This window comes from Amborella trichopoda, chromosome 1 (assembly GCF_054954075.1).
Source record: "Amborella trichopoda isolate Santa Cruz 75 chromosome 1, AtrichopodaSantaCruz75HAP2 v2.0, whole genome shotgun sequence".
NCBI lineage: Eukaryota > Viridiplantae > Streptophyta > Magnoliopsida > Amborellales > Amborellaceae > Amborella > Amborella trichopoda.
The window spans coordinates 2632850-2654571 of NC_142336.1; the positions used below are offsets into that span (position 1 = coordinate 2632850).

Consider the following 21722-nt stretch of genomic DNA (forward strand, 5'->3'; position numbering starts at 1 on the left):
GGCTGGGATTGCAATTAGGGTTTACCCCATCTTAGAACTGGGGTTCTCTCTATATAAATATACGCAGAGCCCCACTTTTGCAGAATTAGGGTTATCAGCTCATACAAATTTTGCCCTTTTCTTGTATTTTTTCCTTCTCTATTTTTATAATTATCCATCTCTCTCCCCCTCTCTCTATCTCAATTCTTTGAAGATCGCTTATTTCTCTTCTGAATGTATGGGTTAACCCTTGTTTTGAATTCCCCATGTTGTCATTTTTTTTATTTCTCTTATTATTTTTATTTCCCCATTTTATTCCATACCATTTCTGAAGGTTTTTGAGGTTTTAATTATCCCTCTCTGAAGTTTGTTGGGCAAATGATGAAACGAAACAAATGGGTAATTTGCGGCTGAATTTATATTGATGCCATCACCTTGGAGACCTGATGCCCATCTCTCTCTTTCTTTCTCTCTCTCTCTCTCTCTCTCTCTCTCTCTCTCTATGTAAAGGAATAAATTTAGAAAATTACAGTTTAAGAGTGAGATGATGAATAATGATAATTACTGTTTTGAGTGCCTAGATGATGGCACAAACATTGTATTAGCTCTATCTGATCACTCCATCTACATTGTTTTGTTTTTTAATATTTTCTTCTTCTTTTTTCTTTGTTTTTGGTGTATGTTTTCACCTATGAGAAATCACAATAAGCCATTGTGTTATTCCATGATTCAAGACTTGGCCGGCCGAGGAACTTGGCCTCCTATGGCGTGGGCATGCTCTAGGAGATCCAGCCCTTGTAATTTAAGATTAAAAAGTCACTTATTTTGTTAAAAATATATTCATATAATATTTAAGTCTGTATTGTTATATAATTATATGGTTTTTATGATGATTTGATAAACTCATTTATTACAGGTTCCAATTTTTTATTTCTTTCTCTTATGTGAATTATTTTAAAATGGAAAATGTTTGTATAAAGTTGCTACCTTAAAATGTAGAATTAAAGGTGCACCTAAAATATCGTAAAAAAAATGTTGTTTTAACGTTGAAAAACTCTCTAATTGATAATATGTATAATATAAAAAAAAAAGAAAAATTCTGAGTCCTTGAAATATAGTTAATCTTGCAACACCTTATCTAGACTCCTCATTTTCAATATTTTCATATGTTTATATATCTATTTGATTTTAGCTATCTTTGGAGTTTAAAATTTTGTAGTTAGATATGAACATAGATTTTCATATAATTTTAACAATTTTTTACACCAAATTTATGTCACAATAAAATTATTGGATTGTTTAAGGTTGCAACCTTATAGAAAACACACCTTTTTAAAATATAAATCAATTTATTATGGATGAGGTTTTTATAAGGCGTATAAGTCAATTTATTTCATTATGGATGAAGTTTTTATAAGGCGTATAAGTCAATTTATTATGGATGAGGTTTTTATAAGGCTTAGGCTTTATGAAAACCAAATAAAACTGATGAGGCTTTCATATAGGTTAGGCTTTATGAAAACCAAATAAAACATCTCCTCAAAGCACTTTTTTTGGGACGGAAATCTCTACGGTGGCGCTATAATTAATTTTCAACATCGACAATGAATTTTGAATTTCAAACCATGGTACAGTGGATCATGAACACATTTTTTGTGAAATGGACAATCTAGATAATTTGTTACAACATATATTAATTTTAGAGCTTCAAATCTTTTTTTTTTCTTTTTTTTTTTAAATAACCATAATGTTCATGTCAAGATGATTAATGTAAAAGTTTTCTACTAATTGAATTGCAATTTTCCATGAGTTATGAAGTGAGGCTTTATTTGTTTTGATAGAGCTGCAGCCCTATCAAACTGTTTTCCAGTTGTTATTGCATACTCCAATTTCCATTTACTTCTTTTGATAGAGCTGCAACCCTATCAAACTGTTTTTCAGTTATTGCATACTCCAATTTCCTCGTTTATATATTTTTTGAACTTTTATAAAATAACAACTCCAATTTCCATAGTTTATTTATTTTTTGAACTTTTATAAAATTTCTAAAGAAATTATAAAAAATATACCTTGTAAAAAATATGTGATAAGTGGTTGACCAAAATGAAAATTCTGGACCGAATCCCACATTGGATAATTGTTTGATTCTCCTTACATTAGTGATCCAGATTGGTCCAACCGGTAATTCCTCGGACCATAAGATTTAATTTTCTTTCCTTTTTTCTTTTTTTTTTTTTTTTTTGAGCGCTATAGGAACCAACATTTGAAAATCCAGAATCGTAATCACTCGTGATGGCCCAAATGGGGGGGTTCAATGTTTTAATCAAGAGCATCCCTATTTAAAGTGTAGAAGAAAATTACTTTTTTTTTTTGGGATAATTCAGTGGAGAAGACATGTTATCCGTTTTTTTCCAAATGGTTTAAGAGTTAGTTTTTTGAAAGTGTTAGTGTGATGATGTCAGTAAGAAACCACAGCATAATGACGAGAGTGTAGGGGTATTGCGATCACGATCCGAGCCCCTTTCCCGAATCAGTTTTACATAAACAACCATCTTAAAAATATATGTAAAAAAACAAAAAATGGTTGTCCCACCGAAACTTAGAATCCACAGTGCAAAACTTGCATCAAAAAATCTTATTGTTTATTTATTTATTTTTGACAAATTTCATAAAATTTATTTTAAATTATTTCTCTTAACACTATTGTTTATTTTTAAATTAGTTTTTCTTAAATGCATATTCAACGTGGTATCGATTCTGAACGCATAAATTTTTTATCCAAAATCCAACTCCATCATAAAATTTCGAGAACGTTTTGAAATTTAGTCTCTCAATAATTGGCATAAATATCTATCGCCAAGTCGATGGGTAAGGTTGTTGACCACAAAATTTTTGTTATTTTCAGTACTTTTTTAAGTTCTTCCTTTTAATACTCCAAATAAATAGAGGCTAAAATATATTAGGAAAAAGTCTGTATATGGTTGCAACTGTATAACAAAAGGTTACAAATAAGGTATCACTCTGTGTGCAATACAAATAAAGCTATTCTCAGTGGTGGAGAGGTACGAGTCAAGATGGGATGCTTTGGAAGGACATCTTGTGTGATAAATATGGAGTGAGCCGAACAGATTATTGGATTGGAAATGGAGGTCAGGCCACAGATAGCATTCCCAATTGTGGAAAGGAATTTTACATTGGAGAGATTTTATGATGGAACATTGCAGTCGGATTGTGGGAAATGCTAATATAATGTCTTTCTGGCATAGTAAGTGGCTTGGTGATTCTGTTTTGAAAGATTCTTATCCTCTTGTTTATGACTCAGCAATGGATTATTCAGCAAAGGATGACTGTTAATCAAGATTTTGATTGGCGTACGCAGAATTTGAATGTTAGATGCAGATATAACAGGGTGTCTGATGTGGTTATTGAGCAATTCTCAGCTTTACATGGAGTCTTAAACAATATGAGACCAGTTGCAGATCATGAAGATGAACTCATTTGGGCAATTGAAAACGATGGTATGTTTTCGGTAAAATCAGCCTATAATTTGTTGTTCTATGATAGAGGAAGATGGAGTAGGATTGCTTTGAAAAGAATTTCGCATTGGAAAATTCTTTATAAAGTACAACTTTTTTTATGGATTCTCTCTCAAGGTAATCGTTAACTGTGAACAAGTTGATTAAAAGAGGAAAGATCTTACCTAATGTTTGCTTACTTTGTAAGCAAAATGACGAATTTGGAGATCATCTTTTTTTTCATCGCCCATTTACCGCTGAACTTTGGGGATGGTTCTTTAATAAGTTGGGGATAGCCATTACAATGCTAAATAGTCATATGAACATCATTGATCATTAGAATATGGATGGGTTGCCTAAGGTTGGTTGTGTTATTTTGGAAATTGGAAGGGCTGCAGTATTGTGGGAGATATGGCCAGAAAGGAACATGAGGGTTTTCAAAGATCAGGCTCTGGAGTGGGTATGGTGAAATGTAGAATCCTTAATACGATGTGGCGATGGTTTTCTATAACAATAGAGCGTTTTGGCGCTACAAGGATAGACTTGAAAGTTAATCTCCACATGTTGGTTACACAAAAAACCCTCAAACTAAGGCCATGGGGTAGTTGGACTCTACATATACAGACAGGGTAGCTTTAAGCTGAACTTTGATGGGAGTTCAATTGATAACCCAAGCCTAATTGGCTTTGGAGGAATCTTCTGGGATATTTTGAGAAACATTGTCTTTTGTTATGCAGGATCGGGAGACGTTCTTAGAGCCAATGAGGCTGAGTTGGAAGCGATTGAAAGAGGCTATAGTTTATTATTAAAAAAGGAGTGAAGTTCTTTGTGTGTTAGAAGGGGATTCATTGAATATCATCAATTGGTGTTCCTTGGTTTCACCACCTCCTTGGCGGCTAAGAAGAAAATGGATGAATATTTTGGATATGTGCTTCTCTTTGCAAGTATCTTTTCAACATGTGTACAGGGAGGCAAATTCAGTCGTTGATGAACTTGCATAGAAGGGAGTGACTTTTCCAGTTGTTTTCTTTTCTAGAACTCTTCCTCTTTCATTTTTTGTGGGCAAATTCAGTCGTTGATGAACTTGCATAGAAGGGAATGACTTTTCCAGTTGTTTTCTTTTCTAGAACTCTTCCTCTTTCATTTTTTGTACTCTTTGTTTTGAATAGTAAGATTAAGTACGTTGTCAAAAAAAAAAAGTGCACCTAAAAAATTAAGCAAAAAGTGGTGTTTTGAAATTAAAAAAATCTGTCAATTGATCATCTCGACCTTGTGATATATGGTATAAAGAAAAAAAAAAATTTCAAAGTACTAAAACTAATTCATCCTCTAGCAAGTTATGTAGATATACTATTTTCAAGATTTTGAGGTGTTTATATGTTAATTAGTATTTAACATAGATTTTCAAGACATTCTAATATTTTCGAAACCATAACTGCATCTTTGGATTCTTGGACATTAAAAGGCGTGCACCTTATACAAACAACTGTTGGAAAAACCATGTGATTTAATTGGCAACCGTCCAGTTAGATCAGAACCGGTTACTAGTCAATTCTGGTTTTGGCCAGTTTTGGTGATCAAACTGTAATTAAAAAAAAATCAAAAAATATTTAAATTCCAAAAAATAAAAAATTCGATTTGTAATGTATTTTTTAATATTTATTACATTATGATAAAGATTAAAAATTATTTTGGTCATTAATACTCACTTTAATGTTTTCTCATCTTTTTTAAAAAATTTAAAAATATCCCTAGGCACAAATCAATTCATTAAACTCTATTTTTTTCATTAATTTTCAACTTCATTTGAATGTGTTTTGTTTCAATCGTCATATACAAAATGAAATTTCTATAGGGCCTAGGCTTTTTTAAAAGAAAATAAAGCCTCACCTCAAATCCACATTAGGAAAGTGCCAATGAAGTTTCTATAGGGCCTAGGCTTTTTTAAAAGAAAATAAAGCCTCACCTCAAATCCACATTAGGAAAGCACTTTCGGCATTGGAAATCTGCTCTAAAACTAATTTCCAATACTAACAATAAAATTTGAAATTCAAAAAATAGTATAGATCTTGTGATTTGTAACCACTTTATTTTAGGGCAAAATGAATAGTCTAGATAATTTGTTGCAATGTACATTATTTTTAGAATTTAAAATCCTAAATTTTTTACACAATTCAAACTGATATGATTGATTTAAAGGTTTTTCTTATTTTGATATTGTTGCAATATACACTATTTTTAGAATTTAAATTTTTTGCACAATTCAAACTAAGATGATTGATTTCAAGGTTTTTTTTATTTCGATAGGGCTTCAGCCTTATAAACCCATTTTTCTTCTTTATATGCTTAGGTTTCTTTTTCTTTTCGTATTTTTTTTTTACTGTTCAGGAGTTAGAGGCCGAATTACCGGTTCCGCCGGTTAGATTTTGCAAAAAGTAAAAAACGGATACAACATCACCCAAGCTCGGAAAAAACAAAAATTGTACAGCATAATAATGTGTGCACCTCAACGAAAAACCATTTATCGGTTAAATTTTCATCTTGTGACCTGCAAAACAAGAAACCCTAAACTTTCTTCTCTCGGGTATCCAAATCAATAAAGCAAAACCGCTCTTCAGTGTTCCAAATCTCTATTTCAAAATAGTATAAGAAGCACTAAGGAATCAACATAACCTGCAATTTTACCAGCGCAAACTTGTTTTTTTGATTAACTCAGTATCCTCCAAATTAACGGATCACAAAAATTACATGACTTTTGATCAGACAAATAGTAATGGCTTCTGAGAAATTAAGATGGATTTGCACCATTCGCTAATCTCTCAGCAGATGTACAGGCTTCCTTGATCGAAGCAACCAGGTTCTGCAACTCCTCAACATTGCACACAAACCCTAGTTTCCCCCTTTGTCCATTTTCTCCATTGATCGTCTCCAAATTGATGAAATAAGATAATTCATTAGGGTTACAGTGGTTGATCCTCCAATCCACACCAGAAACCCTAGGGATCGAGCCATGATCCGCCATTTTTGACAGAATCCTTCTCAGATGAGCCCTATTTTCTTCGAAGACATGAATCAGTATCTCTGCAACTTGTTCAGATAGGCTGCACTCGGTTCTGAGAAAGGAGGAAGAGTCTCGTCGAGAAGCTTCGAGAAACAGGGAGATGAGCAGAGGGTAGACCCTCTCTATGAAGATTTTATCAATGGCGTCCAACATAGGGTTTGATAGTGCAACTTCCTCTGTTTCTCTCTCTAACAACACAGAAATTGCAGCTAAGGCAACGGATTTCAGGTGAGACTGGACGTTGAAGGAGTTTCCCAGTGAGGATTTCGCCGTTATTTCATTCTCCGGGAAGGTTTGCTGCGGCATTTGGTTTTCCGGTGTGGAGTTTGGTGGTTTACTGGCTGCTAGTGAGTCCATTAGCCGGGTTCCGAGCTCCTCCATGGACGCAGGGTCAATTTGGTAATAATCGAGCTTCTGCTATCGAGTTCCAAATAATCGGACTGTGTTGCCCCTAGGGGAAATGGCGAGAAAAAGTGAAGGATGGGTTTCTATAGGTCAGCCGGCTCATATGAACATTTGCGGCCCCATCTGACCATGAATATAATAAAAGTAAAAAACTTAAACTTTGAAATTTACCTTCTTGGGGGGATTTTTTGGCAGAACGTCTGGATACGGTTCTATGCGGCCAGCCCGCATGTTGTAGAAATGCAGGCTTGACAATAAATATATTTTTAAAGTATAATTTGATTATAATTTATAGAGCATATATAATCTTTAATATGAAAATCATGAATATAAAAGAAGTAACTAAAATTTTGGAAATTAAAATTGATAATGATATTAAACAAACATTTAGACAGTTAGTTACAATTGTTTTTTGATGGATCACCTATTTGCATCTAGCTTTAAAATGGACACCTTATACCTCTGGACCATATGATGTAGAAATGCAATCTAGCCCGCATGAAACAACTTTCTTATATTATTTGATAAGATAGTCTTTAAAAGCCGTCTTTAAGATGGATGTTGAAGTTTAAGGATGATGAATGGAAGGAAAATATTTTGACACGGCTTCAGCGCTATCAAAATAAACAAAGTCTCACCTCAAAATTCACTAAAAATTATAGTTCTCGTGTCTTAAAAACTTTAAAACGATCATCTAGGACTTACCCTAAAAATAGTGTATTATCCATACACTTCATTTTACCATAAAAACGAGAGTTCACAATTCCACACTATTCGTCTTATTTTTTTAGCTTCAAATTAAATAGTCTGGGTTGGAAATTGATTTTAAAGCGTATCATAGAGATTTCAAGTGCTCTTTGCACGTAATGCTTTATTTATCTTGTGAGAAAGCCCCTACTTGAGAATATGCTAGCCCTAACAAGACCGTGCCGAAGAGGTCCTAGGCTCCCAACCCTGATATCAGAGTATGCAGAAGAGGTCCTAGGCTCCGACCAGTTCTAATCCAAAACGGCCAGATTGGCGATCTAACTCGATCGATTTTTGTTTTAAAGAGTGAAAAATATATCATTTAAGTCTTGGTCGAATCATTTTCTCTAATATTCAAGGATTCTGGAGGATTCGAACCACCATCTCCCAGGGAATTGTCCCGAGAGCTCTGTCCAACTTGAGCTAAGAATCCCTTTTCCAAGAAGAAATATTGACACAAGGCCACCTAATGTTTGTAATTTGTCTCGAGTAAAAGAAAACAAACGCACACCAAACCAATGCAAGGCATTTTCTTGAGGATTCTCAAGAAAAACTCGGCTGGGGACCAATTACTTAAAACCAAAATAAATATGCGGTTAATCTTTCAATGTAGAAGCGGCAACTTCAAAAAACTCGGCTGGGACTCTAAAATCATTTCCGAGATCAAGAATTGGTGGGGACCGAACTGATTCCCACTCAGAACCAAGACCCCAAATCCAAACCAAGAATTGGAATGGTTCCAATAGACTCCCACAATTTCATCAGAGAACTGGAGAAGTCTTTCACAGTCCCGTCAATGATTTTTACATAGATTCATGCCAAAAATAAACTTTGAAGCTTGTTATATAAAGCAAACCTGATGGACTAATCCTTAGTTTAAAACTTTGGCAAATTGATATTTTGCCCCATTGCAATTATTAAGTACCTGCATAGCCTAAGTTGAGACGCCCATTTAAATTTATCTGTTGAACAGTGATCAGCTAAGAAAGTAAACCACAAGGAATTAACACAACAAATTTACAAAGGATTGTATTAATATGAGACTATTCCTCCTAGCCACAAGATGTTTAATTGGATAGTTGGGTTGGATGCATCATGAAGTTCGATATTCTCTTTTTTTTTATCTAATCAATGACACTTTAATAACCACCCAATTTAAAATATGGCCGACAACAATCATTGTTACCACCTTGTAAATAGTCTCTTTGCGTACTTTTCCACGTTATAATGAATGAGATATAGCAACTTTCACAAATTCAAAATCTCAAATTAAACCAAAAATACCAAACAAAATAAATTCCAATTATTTACATTAAGGCATGATTTCTACAAGTCAATGTAGAAATGAGTCACCTCTTAAAAATCTATTTTTGAAATGGATTTTGACTTAATTTTTAAAGACATGTAATCTCTAACATGAAGATCTTGAATATGAATAAATAAATAAATTTAAAAAATTAAAAATACTAATTCTATTACGAAAAACATTTGGACCATTAGTTTCAATTGTTTTTAGATGGCCCACCTAATTGCATCCATCTTTAAGATGGATGCTTTATACCTTGGGACGCATATTGTAGAAAAGCGGTCCAGCACGCATGAAACAATTTTCCTTTAGATTAAGGGTAGATTAAGAGAGTTTTTTCCATTTCCTCACTTGAGAAGACTAAATCTCTCAAATTTTTCTCATTGCAGATCAGGATGTAAAAGAGAAAACAAAAGATTTAGATGTCACATTGTTTCCCTCTTAACACGTTTTAACTAGGCTTGCTTCCACTTGCACAATAAACTTACCTCTATTAGTTTATACTCCAAGTCAATTCATTGTTTTCAAAATTGAATTGATTTCAAAATTAAGAAACATTATCTACTTTGCTCTGCCCGACAACATGTTAAAAATATTTTGTGTATAGGGGTAAGATAGTAGAACTCTCGGTCCGAACCAACAATAAAAACCTTGAAAAAATTGAGAACTGACTGGCAAAATTTAATTTGTGAATTCATGAAAACATAACACAGAACAAATCACAACAGCAGTAAAAGCTGAACTCAACTACACAGTAAACCCAACTCGAAAGCAGATGAAAAAGAAGGGATAAAAAACAAGCAAATTCTAGCAGTAATTGACAAGAGGAAGAATAACAACAAAAAAATGGTGGGCACAATTTCCTTTCTTATTAGAAAAATAAGAGAAAGAAATCCGTGCAAACATAAATGACAGTCTGCAACATGGCAATCGAAGCAATATTACCACCAATTTCCAGAGAGGTCGCAATCTTGCAACTCAACGATCCTGTAGAAGCTGATAGGGAAAGCAGGAGCTTAGACATAATCTTCAAAACTGGGATGAAAACATAAGCTTTCTCCATAAAGAGATAATATTTGATAGGTAGGATGCCACCTAAACAAAACCCACACAACAAATAAATGTGTTAAATACGCCACAAGATACCGGAAAGAGCACCTTCGCAAAAGTAATATTCAAGAGTATAGAATCTGTGAGCATTGTAAGGCAAGAGGTAAGAACATAAGAACCTTTTCGTTGAACATTGATCAACATTGATCCAGAAGTACAGAAACTGCATGGTACAGAAGCATTTGTAAGGTGTTAATAACCCGTAAGAAACAGCCAAACCAATCCCCATCACAAACTGGGGAACTGGGTTTCGGCCTTTCACCATCAATTGTCTGTCATAACCAGCATCAGCACCGACTTACCTCTGCAAATCCCAATGTCTTCCATTGATAATTGAGCCAATAGTTCCCATCACCAATAGAAAATGGAGATTCAGTTTATACTTCTGCCCAAATCTTGGACAAAAGGCAAGCGGCATGAAGTCATGGACTCAACCTTCGTCATGGCTAAAATGCATAAAAGCACCCATTCACTAGTTTTGTGCATAAAAGCATCTTACCACAACCAGCTCTTCATTTCTCCCATGTTTGTGAGCCATCAACAACAGCAGACGTACATTGTTGGTCAGACTAATAATTTGTGGTTTCAGAGTCACCACCATTGCCAATGAATTGAATATATATATATATATATATATATATATATATATATATATATATATATGCAGTCTATGTGGGGGTGGGGAAGCCACCACGACAGGTAGTAGAAGACGTGAAAAGAAAAATAAATAAATAGCCATGACGGTAAAGATCAAATTTTGAGATATTCATACCTGTGTAACCCATGGGTAACATCCATTTTGTCATTTGGAACAATAATTAGTGATTTCACAATGATTGTGGATTAGAAATGTTTGATCAATGTATGTGTCGTCAACGGAAATTGAAGTAATATAAATGGAAAAATTAAATTTCTAAACATTCATACCTGTGTGAGCCATCGACTGTAGGTAACGGCCATTTCTCATTTAGACCAATAATTCGTTGTTTCAGAGTCTCACCGATGCTAATGCATAGATTGATACGTGCGTGCATATGTAATTAGAAGTAAAAGAAAAGGAAAAAAGCATAAGAAATAAATGAGAGGCACAAAACCAGACACCAGACACCAGACATTAGGGAGAGGACCGGGACAAAAATGCCCTACAACGCCTCCCACCAAAACCCAAAAAGAAAATTTTATTAAGGCAGTCTGGCTGGCTTGCAAGCGCACCCACAAGGCAACAGCCACAAGAACAGGAGTCAAATACCATTGATACCCTTTACATCAGCCCATTTCACCACCACAACAGGTGGAGGAGCCACAGCAAGATAAAAGTAAACAAACATCGCAGCAAAGATTAAACTTTGAGATAATCATACCTGTGTTAACCTGGGTCAAATCCATTTGTCATATGGACCAATAATTAGTACTTTTTTAATGACAAGTTTCATACATGTAAACAAAGATAATATGAACTCAACTGGATATAATATGCAACTGAAATACACATTGCAGCTGATAATAGATACCTTGTGCTTTTTCTTCTTTTTTTCTTTTTTTTTTTAAGATTCACAACTCAAACACAAGGCTAACCGTTAATTAATGCCAAAGAGTTTATTGGAAGGAAAACACAATTCCTCTTGGCGTATAAGAGCTTGTGTATCAAATGAAATGAAATCATGTTTGCAGGGACCCAAACTTTGATAGATATAAAAAATATTAGGTAATGACATTCGTAACTGTGTAATCCATCAACAATTGCTCACATCCATTTGTCATTTGGACTGATAGTTCATGGTTTCAGAGTGGTCGACGATTGCCAATCATTGATCATATGTGTATGTGAGACGGAGGGGGGACTACCATGACAGGTAGCAGTAGACACAGAAAGTTAAAGGAAAAACGGGAATAATATAGTGGCAAAGATTACATTTCAAGATATCCATATCCGTGTAAGCCACAGGACAGATCCGTTTGTCATTTGAACCAATCATTTGCGGTTTCAGAGTGGTCCGTGATTGCCAATGCACTGATCAAAATATGCATAACCAATGCAATTCAAGGTAACAGAAACGGAAAGCTTAAATTTCTAAATATTCATACCTTTGCGAGCCATCCAATGCAGGTAAAGTCCATTTGTCATTTGGATAATTAATTCGCTGTTTCAGAGTGCTCGCTGATGCCAATGCATTGATTGTGATGTATTCGCAGTGTATGTATTTCAAAGTAAAAGAAAAGGGAAAAAAAAGGCAAAAGAAACAACACAGCAAGACACAAAAACACGCACAGACACACAGAGGGGAGGCTCAGGAAAAAAAAAGCCCTAAAAAGCCTCCCCTCAAAACCCCCAAAAACATAAAATTTTATTGAGGTAGACTGGCTGGCTTGCAAGCGCACCCACAAGGCAACAGCCATGAGGACAAAAGTCAATTACCATTGATACCCATTACATCAAGCCCATTTCACTACCCAACCCCAGTAACCCTAATCTCTCGTATCAGCTATCAAACAATGATACAAAAAACAGCATAGGAGACATTGGATAGTTATAAACAATGCTTTGTAAGGACGCACAACACATCTCTTACTGACTTGCCTAAGAAAGGCTAATTGGAGGCATAAAAGACCCTATTGTGTTCTTTGTGATGAGCAAAGAAGATGGATTGAAACCTTGCTTATTCTGATGAACACACAAATACGAGCAATACGAGCAGATTAACAATTCTCATCCTGCATTATGTGGACAAAATCCAGCTCTTAGAAAAAACATGGATCTCTTTCAGCATATACTTCCACAGTATCTATCGAGTGTATCAAAAGCCAAGCAAAAACCATAAAAACCAAAAAAACAAACAAAAAGAAAAAGATGAGCAACAATAAATATACAAACATATAGCAACAAACTAACCAATGTAATCAAAATCAACATTACAAATCTCAATAATATACTAACGCAATGAAGTCAAAGGTTCAAAAAATAAAAAGTAAACGAAATGCAATGTTCTTAGCAAAAGCTAAAATAAAAAACAAAGAGGAAGTTTGAAGTATGGACAAGTTTGACGGTAAAGGATAGCATACACCATGAGTAAAAAATAACTGCTAACAAGAGGGACCTTTTGCAAGGTAGGTCATAAAGAAAAAGAATAGTCTAAAAGAAGAGCAATTTTAGACTACTGACGAAAAATTAAAATACGGAGAAGTAACATGAGAAGAATTGCAAATGGAAAAAAAAATGGCATCTATAGCAAAAATATGACACAATGCCTCTATACATAAGTAACCAACAAAATATCAAAACACCATTTGTGATTATGTCACTTTTGCAGAATGAGAACAAACTACTGAAACATGAACCTTTGTAAGTTTTAAAAGTGAAAAAAAGGCAATATTACCACAAAAAATTTGAACATGAATACCAAAGAAAAGGTGTACCATACTGAGCATTTCAAAGGTTTCAGCAAACTAAAGCTCATCACATAAAAAACCACCATGCTATCATCTAAATCTGGAAGAAAGAACATTTAAAAAATATAAACATAACACTTGGAACACTAAGTTCGAATAAACACTTCATGGCAGACATTTCCTTTAACATCTGCTCGAAGAACATCCAAATTCATAACCATTCAGGGAAAAATTAACCACTGAGATCTTCCATAAGTATCAGCAATTTTTTGGCTAAGAAAAATATGAAAATTTTAATGTTTTGTTATTTTCTGTGAGGCATAAAAGCTCATCACTAACCCTAGTGAAATAACTTCTTCTTAAGGTATCAAACACAAGGCTAACCGCTAATTAATGCCAAAGAGATTATTGGAAGGAAAACACAAGTCCTCTTGGCGTATAAGAGCTTGTGTATCAAATGAAATGAAATCATGTTTGCAAGGACCCAAAAATTTGATAAACATAAAAATAAAATAAAATAAGGTAATAACATCCGTACCTGTGTAAGACATCAACAACTGTTCACGTCCATTTGTCATTTGGACCGATAATTCATGGTTTCAGAGTGGTCAACAATTGCCAATCATTGATCATGTATGTGCTGGCCATGTGATATGGAGCGGGAACTACCATGACAGGTAGTAGTAGACACAGAAAGTTAAAAGAAAAAAGGGGAACAATATAGTGGCAAAGATTACATTTCAAGATATCCACACCTGTGTAAGTCACAGGTCAGATCAGTTTTGTCATTTAAACCAATAATTTGTGGTTTCAGAGTGATTGCCAATGCACTGATCGATATATGCACGACCAATTGCAAGTCGAGGTAATAGAAAGGGAAAGACTAAATTTCTAAATATTCGTACCTTTGTGAGCCATGAACTGCAGGAAACGTCCATTTTTCATTTGGAACAATAATTAAATGTTTCAGTGCTCGCCGATGCCAACACATTGATCGATTTATCCACAGCATATGTAATTCAACGTAAAAGAAAAGGAAAGAACGGCAAAAGAAACAAAAGAGCAAGGCACAAAAACACACACAGACACACAGAGGGGAGGCCCGGGAAAAAATACCGTCAAAAGCCTCCCCTCAAACCCCCCAAAAAATAAAATTTTTATTGAGGTAGACTGGCTGGCTTGCAAGCGCACCCGCAAGGCAACAGCCACAAGGACAGAGTCAATAACCATTGATACCCTTTACATCAAAGCCCATTTCACTACCCATGCCCAGTAACTCTAATCTCGTATCCGCTATCAAACACTGATACAAAAACAGCATTGGAGACATTGGATAGTTATAAACAATGGACACACAACACATATCTTAATGACTTGCATAACAAAGGCTAATTGGAGTCATAAAAGACCTACTGTGTTCTTTGTGATGAGCAAACAAGATTGATTGAAGCATTGCTTATTCTGACGAACACACAAACACGGGCAGATTAAGAATCCCCATCCTTCATAATATGGACAAAATCCAGCTCTTGGAATAAACATGAATCTCTTCAAGCATATACTTCCACAGCATCTATCGAGCATATCAAAAGCTAAGCAAAGACCCTAAAAAAAAAAGATGAGCAACAATAAATATACAAACATACAACAACAAGCCAACCAATAAAATAAAAATCAACATTACAAAACTCAATAACAGAATTATGAAACGAAGGCAAAGGTGAAAAATTCGTAAAACGAAATGCTATGTTCTTAGCAAAAGCTATCGTAAATGACTAAGGAGATGTTTGAGGGATGAACAAGTCTGAAGGTAAAGGATGGCACACAACATGAGTAAAAGTAATAACCGCTAACAATGTGGTCCTTTTGCACAGTAAGTCAAAAGGAAAAACAATAGTATAAACGAAGAGCAATTTTAGACTACTGATGGAATATTAAAATAAGGAGAAGGAACATAAGAAGCATTTGAAGTTAAAAAAATATGGCATCTCTAGCAAAAAATATGACATAATGCCTCTATATATAAGTAAGAAATAAAATACTACAACACCATTTATGACTGCCACTTTTGGTGAATGAGGACCAAACTACTGAAACATGAACCTTTCTCAATTTTACAAGATCAAAAAGGTAATCATTAGCACAAAAAATAGAACATGAATACCAAAGAAAAGGTTACTATATTGAGCATTTCAAAGGTTTCAGCAAACTAAAGCTCACCACATAAAACATCACCCTGTTATCATCTAAAAATCTTGACGAAAGAACATTTAAAAAAAAAAAACATAACACTTGGAATTCTTAGTTCAAATGAACATTTCAGGGCAGACATTTCATTTAACATCTGCTCAAAGGACATCCATATTCATAACCATTAAGGGAAAAATTAACCACTACAATCTCCCACAATTATCAACAATTTTTCGGCTAGGAAAAATATGAAAATTTTAATGTTCTGAACATTTTGCGTGAGGCATAAAAGCTCATCACTAACCATAGTGAAATAACAACTTCTTAAGGTATCAATGCTATTCATTACCAACATAATTCACCAAAACAAGAAACCATAGATTATTAATAAAATAATTACATTCCTAATATATTCTACATATAATTTACTAAAATATGGCATGGCTTGCAATTATCATCCATCGTTCAATCTAAACATAACAAGAGAAAGAATTAAAGATGCCTCACAAAATGCAAACCAGGAATAGGAAAATGGATTCCCGGATATGACATATCAAATATGGAGGCACCCATTCCAATCATGATTACATTCAAAATATTTTCTACATACCATAGTCATCATCATTTTAGCCTTTTCCCAATTAATTGGGTCGTGAATCTTGGTTCTCCATTCCACTTAAATAAAGGCCATATCCTCAGTGAGGCCACAAGTCCCTGTATCTTTTTTTGCTACTTCCAACCACCTTCTTTTGGGCCTACCCCTTGCCCTTTTCAATCCTTCCACTTGAACTAACTCGAACCTCCTAACAGGTATTGTACTTGATCTACGCCACACATGCCCAGTCCACCTAAGTCTACTCTCTCTCTCATTTTATCGCCTATTGGTGCCACGTCTAAATTCTCTCGGGTAGATTCATTTCGAATTCTATCCCTTCTTGTCTTGCCACTAATCCATCTCAACATCCTCATCTCCGCTACACTCATTCTATGGGTATATTGTTTTTTGTCTGCCCAAAATTCCAACCCATAGAGCAAAGTTGGTCTCACAGCTGTCCTCCACACAATATATTCTACATATAATTTACTAAAATTTTGCATGGCTTGCAATTATCATCCAACGGTCAATCTCAGGAAAACAGAATTAAAGATGCCTCACAAAATGCAAACCATGAATAGGAAAAGGGGTTCCCAGATATGACATATAAAATATGGGGGCACCCATTCCAAAGGGAGGTAAAATTCAAAAAACAAGCAAGTAGCAATGTCCCACAAAAAGTCACTCGCAAAATTACTCTATCAAAATAGAGGCTACAATTTCAAGATACACATCAATTGCAACAAGAGATCAGCTAATTCAAATTTAAAGACTGCAAAACAGACAAAAAAAGGCTTATAAATATTTCAAAACAAGACCATCAATACATCACCCAATGCATATCCAAAAGACAGATCTTAATATGATCAAAAGCTCTTCAAACACATAAAAACAGTCATAAGGAATAAAAAATAAACAAACAATGCCAGCATCTCCAAGACACCATACACAGCGGGCAAAGTCAAAACACATGACTACATGAAGAATGATTTTATAAACGAGTTTGATACCAGAAAAAGACCCTTTAACCAGTTGTAAATAATCTAGAATAAACATGCCAAGCCCCAAGAAAATGATAGCAAAACATACAAAGTCCCAAGAAAAGTACAGCTTAGTATCATATCAAGTAACTACTCCATGTTATGAAAGCTGAAATGGCATAAGGTGCTTCCATTTCAAAGAACAATTCATATGTAAACAAATAAGGTTTTCAGTAAAGTTTCCACAAATAAAACCCTCACCTAACAGAATGAAATAAGAAAATCCTCTTCTCTAAATATCCCTCCCTACTTATACTGTTTAAAACGCAACTTCTTATCAAGATTCTTCATATTTGACACCGCAATAGATTATTATGTATTAAATAACTCCAATAAAGCATCTCATAACAGAGATAAATATTCTCCATATACTCTTTAACACCAAACATTTGTATAGAAGGCCTAGTCAATATTTATCCATCAAAAGAAGCTTGTGAAAAGAACACGTAATGCTTCTGTAATAATCATGCATCAAAAACTCCCTTTAAAATGCCTCTTCTCTCTTCCCCAACTCTTCCTCTCTAAATCCCTCCTCTGTTCCTTCAAACTAAACTCTTATCAGCCTACTTTTCATTCCTTACCCATCCTCCCACTCCCCCCCCCAATTCTGTAATAATCATGCATCAAAAACTCCCTTTAAAATGCCTCTTCTCTCTTCCCCAAGTCTCCCTCTCTAAATCCCTCCTCTGTTTCTTCACACTAAACTCTTATCAGCCTACTTTCTATTCCTTACGCATCCTCCCAATCGCCCCCCCCCCCCCCCCCCAAATTCTCCCCTCTTGGTCCCAAGGACTTCGTGGAATCCTCCTGGGAACTGAAGACCAATCCAACTCTGGTGTCAACACCAATCATAACACTCATTCAAGATTGAAGCACCTTCTCTCCTTCTCAGGAGTCCGCTTACTGCTCCTCTCTCTAATGCTCTAGTCTTTCCTCCACCCTAATTCTGAAATTTCTGTTTCCCCCCTCCAAATGTTATATTGCAGCCACAATACCCAGATTGTGGGATTCTGTCTTTAAATTTTGATGTAATCCCATTTACAGTTCTACTCTCCAATGCTCTCGTCTCTCCCTCTACCCCTTTTCTGTATTCTGTATTCTTATCTTTTTTTCTTTCCCCCCTCCTAATGTTCCAATTTGTGGGTTGCTGTCTCTTAAATTTTAATGTAATCCTCGTTACTACTAATACAAAGTTAACATTTTCCTTAAAAATGTTAACTTTGTATTTTACTGCTCCTCTCTCTAATGCTCTAGTCTTTCCTCCACCCTAATTCTGAAATTTCTGTTTTCCCCCTCCAAATGTTATATTGCAGCCGCAGTACCCAGATTGTGGGATTCTGTCTTTAAATTTTGATGTAATCCCATTTACAGTTCTACCCTCCAATGCTCTCGTCTCTCCCTCTACCACTTTTCTGTATTCTGTATTCTTGTCTTTTTTTTCTTTCCCCCAATTTGTGTCTCTTAAAGTTTAATGTAATACTCTTTACTACTAATACAAAGTTAACATTTTCCTTAAAAAAAGACATAATGAACAGCAAAAACCGACACCCATTGGAAAGCCCGAAGCAAACGAAACCTAAAAATAGTACAGCAAACCAGAAATAGTTTACATTCTTTCTCCATATTCAGCATTAGAAAAATCATGATCAACACCAAAATGGAATCAGATCTATGATGGAAAAAAAAGAAAAATAAAGAAACAGCATCAATCAAGAAAACCACCGGCCCTATTCAAGAAAGGTTGTAAATGACATAAAGAGACCTTCATGAGAAACTATACATCAAAAGACTAGTACCTTAGCCCAGTAACCTTCAAAATATCACAGTTAACCACTATAGTTTGCTTACTATTCCCGTTTCAAAACAACAAAGTATCAAATACAGTAACCCTAGCACATAAAAGTTCAAAATAGCACAGCAAACGTAAAATACTTTCCTTTATTTCTCCATATTCCACATTAGAAAAATCATAACCAACACCAAAATCCACCAAACACCGACAAAATCCACCAATAATTGCAGAAAAAAAGAGAGAAATAAACAACACCAATCAGAAATCAAACACCGACAAAATCCACCACAACCAGGGTTTAAAAAAACGCCGAGTCGAGCCGGACTCGCCCGGTTCAACTCAGGAATCGCCATAGAACGAGCCGGTTCCACACATAAAAGGGGAACCGCCCATGTCTAGTGAGAACCGGGCGGTTAAATAGTAAACCGCCTGATGACATCATCAACCGGCGGTTCTGAAGTCACCACTCCGATTATACACAAACACGTGCAGACGTCACCACTCCAACAAGGACACGCAAACACGTGCGACAAAATCACATGCCACATATCACGTGTGGTTGCCCCAATGGTTCCGCGCGTATGCCTTATTTTATATTACATAGGTATTTATATAGCAAAGTTGAATACCCATCCTTCGATGTGGGATAATTCCCAAACATCATTAAATGAAAACGGAATGTAAATATATTCTATTAACCAGCAACTTATAATCACATGCGGCGAAGCGGCATGATGGTTACGACCTCTGCTATTTCCTTTGATGTTCCAAGACCAAATCCCCTGGGGATTTACATTTTTGTTGTATAGTAGTTTTTGTTGTATACAGTGGTATAAATATTTTTGTAAACAATATAAAAGGCATAAAAAAATGAAAAATAAAAAAGTTAATTTTTTGTATAGCAGTTAATTTTTGTTATAAATAGTGATATAATTATTTTTATAAATAATATGAAAGGCATAAAAAAATAAAAAATAAAATCATGTAATGTACGCATTTTATTAATTATTACATTGATAACCAAATATTTTATTTATTACTATTTGTCTAATAATACATTTTAATTTATTACTATTTCAGTATATAATATTATAATTAGTTAGGTTGTAATAATTTTTTATTATAGTTAGTTAGGCTGTAATAATTTGGGTTTTTTTAGCGGATTAGGGTTTTTCGCCTAAACGAGATTTTAATGGCCATTTTTTCATTGATTTTAGTCTACTCTTTATAATAGTCCACGTATAATTATATATTTTATCCATGATAATTCTATGATTTTTTTTATGTAATGCAAATTTAATAGTTAACATAAGTTTATCAGGGAAAAAGCATCTCAATATTCACAAACTGATGAAAAAATTGAAAGTTAATAATGTAGTACCCTCATTTCTTATTGGATTCCTAAAAGATAATATTTATAACGAATTTTAATACTTTTTTTGGAATTTCTTTAAAGCTTAATCCGACCGATTAAGCCGATTCCCGATCCGAATCGCCGATTCGCCGATCCGGATGGGTTTTTTAGATGCCCGATCGGGGTCACCGATCCACTTTTTAAACCACTAACCAAAACATAACATCGCACAGATAAATCAGAGATAGATCATCAGGTAAACTAACAGAAAGATGGAACAGATGAGAGACAATAGGGTTTTTTACCAGGTTGGATCCAGCAAGGTGGTCTGTAATTCCGCTGCAACGCTCTCATCAAGCTCCAACGCCTCTCCATCTGAGCTTTTCAAGATCACCATCTTCTCGTCTCAAGAGATATTCGGTTCTCTGGAACTAGAGAGAGAGAAACCCTAATTCTCTCTCTCCTCTTTCCCCGCCTACAACAAACCCGACGCGGAGAAGTACTTCGTACTACGCGGAGCCCTATTTATAGTATGGAGAATTTTGCACGTGTCGTGGTCCGCACGTAAGGTCTTGATATGCCCATTCTAAGCGGTCATATTTGAATGAAGGCTAATATGACTTTCGGTCACATTGTTACAAGCAGTTCTTGAACGTTCCATCTTGATCCAATTGAGAATTTATTTTTATTATTTATTTGATAAATTAATTAACCGGTCCAATAATTCGAGATTTTTGTTTTTACTTTTTATTTGATAAATTATTTTCAGTTAATCTTAAGGCATACGCTTAATAAAACATAATAAAAATAAAAAAATTATCATAAATATACTTTAATTTATGCTTAATTGAAAAAAAACCTCAAACTTTTGTTTATCTAGTGTGCACTTTTTTTTTCTCATTTTCAAGTTTTTTTTTTTATCAAAATGATCTTCACGGTAGTCATATTTAGTGCTTGTACTTTAAGTACTATAATATTTGGGGAATTTTATACGGTACTTTTACTGTAATACTTACACTAACTCTTATACGGCATTTTAAGTACCGTAAACACTAACCCATGTTATACGGCACTTAAAATACCGTAAACCTTTTTTTGTTTATCTCTTTCATCTCTAATTCTTTTTATGTTTATTTATTCTTTCTTTTTCTAATTCTTTTTAATATTTATCTATTCTTTATCTCTCTCATTCTTTTTTATATCATATTTCTCTCTCCAAAATCTCATCATCGTTTCCTTAA

At 34.6% G+C, this 21722-nt stretch overlaps 2 long non-coding RNA genes and 2 other non-coding genes across 6 annotated transcripts; 3 read left to right on the plus strand and 1 right to left on the minus strand.

Moving 5' to 3' along the window:
• Window positions 1-348: 348 nt before the first annotated feature.
• LOC148783477 (small nucleolar RNA Z101) lies at window positions 349-434 on the plus strand. The gene has a single exon (XR_016047571.1). It is a non-coding gene; the product is annotated as a small nucleolar RNA Z101 (small nucleolar RNA).
• Window positions 435-516: 82 nt separating this feature from the next.
• LOC148783478 (small nucleolar RNA Z102/R77) lies at window positions 517-600 on the plus strand. Its single transcript, XR_016047573.1, has one exon. It is a non-coding gene; the product is annotated as a small nucleolar RNA Z102/R77 (small nucleolar RNA).
• A 2402-nt stretch (window positions 601-3002) lies between these two features.
• Window positions 3003-4618, plus strand: LOC148783479 (uncharacterized). The gene is made up of 2 exons (XR_016042846.1): window positions 3003-3244; window positions 3359-4618. It is a non-coding gene; the product is annotated as an uncharacterized LOC148783479 (long non-coding RNA).
• Window positions 4619-6173: 1555 nt separating this feature from the next.
• LOC18427043 (uncharacterized) lies at window positions 6174-20978 on the minus strand. Of its 3 annotated transcripts, none has more exons than XR_016042942.1 (4): window positions 20787-20978; window positions 14049-15115; window positions 10243-12835; window positions 6174-10108 (listed from the first exon to the last, which is right to left on the minus strand). It is a non-coding gene; the product is annotated as an uncharacterized LOC18427043 (long non-coding RNA). The 3 variants fall into 3 exon arrangements; XR_016042909.1 differs by having other exon boundaries at window positions 10243-10286; window positions 10426-15115; XR_002279744.2 differs by having other exon boundaries at window positions 10243-15115.
• Between the last annotated feature and the right edge of the window lie 744 nt (window positions 20979-21722).